Source organism: Onychomys torridus, chromosome 3, assembly GCF_903995425.1.
Source record: "Onychomys torridus chromosome 3, mOncTor1.1, whole genome shotgun sequence".
Taxonomy (NCBI): Eukaryota; Metazoa; Chordata; class Mammalia; order Rodentia; family Cricetidae; genus Onychomys; species Onychomys torridus.
In genome coordinates, this window is record NC_050445.1 from 49,851,524 (window position 1) to 49,855,787 (window position 4,264).

The 4,264-nt window shown below is 42.6% G+C and overlaps 1 non-coding gene across 1 annotated transcript; it reads right to left on the reverse strand.

Annotated features, from left to right (window-relative positions):
• Window positions 1-3,027: 3,027 nt before the first annotated feature.
• Window positions 3,028-3,131, reverse strand: LOC118581019. The gene has a single exon (XR_004944659.1). It is a non-coding gene; the product is annotated as a U6 spliceosomal RNA (small nuclear RNA).
• Window positions 3,132-4,264: the final 1,133 nt, after the last annotated feature.

Below are 4,264 nucleotides of genomic sequence, written 5' to 3' on the forward strand. Positions count from 1 at the left end.
ATAAGGAATTTAAGAAACTAGACATCAAAATACTAAACAATCCAATTTAAAAATGGGCTATAGATCTAAACAGATAGTTCTCAATAGAAGAATATCAAATGGCTGAAAGACATTTAAAGGAATTTCTCATCATTCTTAGTCATTAGGGAAATGCAAATAAATCACCCTGAGTGAGGTGGTAATCTAGACTCAGAAAGACAAACATGGTATGTACTCACTCATAGTAGGATACTAGATGTAAAACAAAGATGACTAGGCTGATACACAACTCCAGGGAGGCTACCTAGAAAATGGGGCCCTAGGAAAGACACAGGGATTGCCCAATGACAGAGAAATGGATGAGATCTACATGAACAACCTGGACGACAGTGGGAGTAATGAAGGACAAGGTTCAATGGGAAAGAGAGCTTAGGGGAACAGGGAATACCAGCTGGATCAAGAACAGAAAGGGAGAACAAGGAAAAACAGATCACAATAAATGAAGGCCACATGAGAACAGGAAGAAGCAAAGTGCTAGAGAGGTACTCAGAAATCCACAATGATACCTCCACTGTAGACTGCTGGCAATGGTTGAGAAAAGCCTGATCTGACCTAGTCTGGTGATCAGATGGCCAAACACTGTAATGGTCGTGCTGGAACTCTCATCTAATTATTGATGGAAGTGGATGCAGAGATCTTAGGCCAGACCCCATGTGGAGCTCCAGGAGTCCAATTGTCAAGAAAGAGGAGGGACTGTAAGAGTGTGAATTTTTGAGACCAAGATTGGAAAATCACAGGACAAATAGCCAAACTAAAGGAAACACATGAATTATGAACCAAAAGCTGTGGAGCCCCCAGCTGGAGCAGGCCCTCTGGATAAATGAGACAATTGAATAGCTTGAACTGTTTGGGAGGCACCCAGGCAGTGGGACCTGGACCTGTCCTTAGTGCATGAGCTGGCTGTTTGGAACCTTGGGCTTACCACTGGGACACTTTGCTCAGCCAGGAAGGAGGGGACTGGACCTGCCTGTGTAAAATTATAACACAAATATAATAAATAAAATAGGAGAGAAAAAAACCAACTCTGAGATACCATCTTACACCTGTCAGAATGGCTAAGATCAAAAACAGTGAAGACAACTTATGTTGGAGAGGATATGGAACAAGGGAAATATTCCTCCCTGTTGGTGGGAGTGCAAACTTATATAGCCACTTTGGAAATCAGTATGGTGGTTTCTCAGAAAATTAGGAATCAATCTTCCACAAGGCCCAGCTATACCATTCTTGGGCATGGACCCAAGGAATGCTCAATCATACCATAAGGACACATACTCAATTATGTTCATAGCAACATTATTTGTAACAGTTAGAACCTGGAAGAAACCTAGGGCATCAAGATCATGATGGGGAAATATACAGAGACAAAACCAAATTAGTGGGAACTCATTGACTTTAGATAAACAGCTGTGGAGCTGCACGGAACTGGATTAGGCCCTCTGCATAGTGAGGCATGCTCCTCAACCAAAGAATGGATTAAGAAAATGTGGTACATATATACCATGGAGTACTACTCAGCAGTGAAAGATAATATCATCCTGAGTGAGGTAACCCAGACTCAAAAAGACAAACATGTCATATACTCACTCATAAGCAGATACTAGATGTAAAAAAAAGAAAAGGAAAACTAGACTACAACCCACAGCTCTAGAGAAGCTAGCTAAGACCCAAAGAGGGATGAATGCATCGCCCTGGGAAGGGGGAAATAGATGAGATCTCCATGAGTAAACTGAGGGTGAGGGGTGGGCAATGGAGGGTAGGGGATAGGGGATGAGAACATATGGGAACAGGATGGTTGAGCTGGAACAGGGATGGAGTGGGAGAGCAATGAACGAGATAAAATGATAAAGGGAAAAATCATGGGGATAGTGAAAAAACGGGTGCTAGGGAAGTTCCAAGGAATCCACAAGGATGACCCCAGCTTATACTGTCAGCAATAGTGGAAAGGGTGCCTGAACTGACTTATCCCAGTAATCAGATTGGTCAATATCCTAACTGTCATTATAGAGCCTTTCTCCAGTAACAGATGGAAGCAGATGCAGAGATCTACAGCCAAACACCAGGCTAAGTTCCAGGAGTCCAGTCAAAGAGAGGGAAGAGGGATTCTATGAGCAAAGGACATCAAGATCGTGATGGGGAAACCTACAGAGACAACAAAACCAAATTAGTGGGAACTCATGGACTTTAGATAAACAGCTGTGGAGCTGCACAGAACTGGACTAGGCCCTCTGCATAGTGAGACAGTAGTGTAGCTGGATCTGCTTAAGGGGCCCACCGGCAGTAAAATTAGAATCCATCCGTGGTGCATGAGCAAGCTTTTTGGAGCCCACTACCTATAATGGGACTCTTCAAACAGCCTTGAGGCAGGAGGAGGAGCTTTGACCTGTTTCTACTAAATGTACTTCCCCATGGAAGACCTTACCTTCTTATAAGAGGCAATAGGGGGGTGAGTTGGGAGGGGGAGGCTGGAGAAGCAGAAGGAGGAAAGAGGGGGATCTTTGATTGGTATATAAAGTGAGTAAAAAAAGTGGGCTGTCAGGGGTGTGGCTGCCTCCATCCCAATGGGGAACAGTAGCTAAGATGGCAGCAAGCCACATGTTTACTTTGAATTTACCTATGTAATGATTTTTAACTATCAACCCTGGTGTTGTGTTTTAAGTTAACCAATTTTTACAGATTTTAACTATTGTTATTTTACCCAATGTGCTTATAAATATAGAGGTAAGCTTTATATTATAACAAAGGTTTTAGATAGTTAAAATAAAATTAAAAGAGTATGAGATGTGTATCAATAGTACCCAATGGGATACTCCTTCCCTTTATTTTGTTTTGCTTTCCTTTCTCTGTCATAGTCAGGTAGCTTTCCTGGTGTGGGGCTTTGGAGGAAACTTTTAAACAAACATACTTGGGTCTAGAAAAGGTGGAGCCATACCTCAACTCCAGAGTAAGAATTTTTATTTATTTTTTTTAATTTTCAGGTATACATAAAGTTAAAATAAGGAATGCTTCACAAATTTGCGTGTCATCCTTGTGCAGAGGCCATGCTAATTTTCTCTGTTTCATTCCAATTTTAGTATAAGTGCTGCTGAAAGCTCCAGAGTAAGATTTTAATTGAAGTAGGACAGCCAGAAATAACAGTCTAATGCCACTCATACATAAAAGACACCTAAAAGATATCTGATTCCAGTAAGTTCAGGACAAAGGAAGCTTAGAGATAGGAAAATTTGAGGTCTGGCAATAGATAGAGAATGCTATGGGACATAGCTGAGAGATGCATCATTCAGTGAAGAATGTGTACAGGGTGAGTGCACAAGGTAGATGGCCTACTCCTTTGCTTTCACCCATCTTGCTAGGTTCAGTTTCAGAACCCACTTTGTAGCAAAATTACAGATCCATCAACTGTAACTTAAAAAAAAAAAAAAAAAATTACATAGTGTATAGGGGGAAACCAAAAAAAAAGCAGAGAAAAGAGAATAGGGAATGGGGAATCTCTTTCCATTTCTCCAATTGCCTGCTGTAAATTTAAAGGTCTGTAATAATATTAGGCTCTAGGGTGCCATTAGGTGGCCCTTTGGATTTACTATCTAGGCGGTATTGAGGCCAAATTCAATCCAAAGGGCAAAAAATTTAGGACCCTTCAGATCAGGTTTCAGGTGAAGAGGCTGGGAGTTTTCTCAGAGGCATCCGAAGGAGGAATAAGAGGGTATGGAAGACACTGTTCCCATGTGTGAAAGAGAGAAAGGAAAATGTCAGTGCAGCCTGTAGTCATGGGCATCTCCATGACTCAGGGAGGACCAAATGAGGACCAAACTGTTCAGTCACCATACTCAACAGGAGTCAGAGTCTTAGCCTGGCTAAGCCAGAGGAGAGATTTGGCACCTGATAACAGGGCTTTTATAGAGGCCAGAAGGTCAGAACAAATGCTGAGTCTAAGGGTGTGTGTGTGTGTGGGGGGGGGTTCTCATCCAGAGAAAAGGGTTGGGAATGGACTCACAAAACCCATGAGTGCCTAGAGGAACTGTGGGATTACAGGCAGCTCCAAAAGGAAGATGGGAAAAGAGGTCAGGAAGGAGCACATAGGCCAGTTGGTCCTAAGGAAACTGAAGAATTGCAGCTCTGAGGGTGGTGGGCTGGGGTCAGGTGAAGAGGTCCAGCCTTAGCCTTAAAGATCATGGCTTGGGGTACCTCCACCTGCAGGAGTATCAGATAGGTGCAGAACACTCAACTG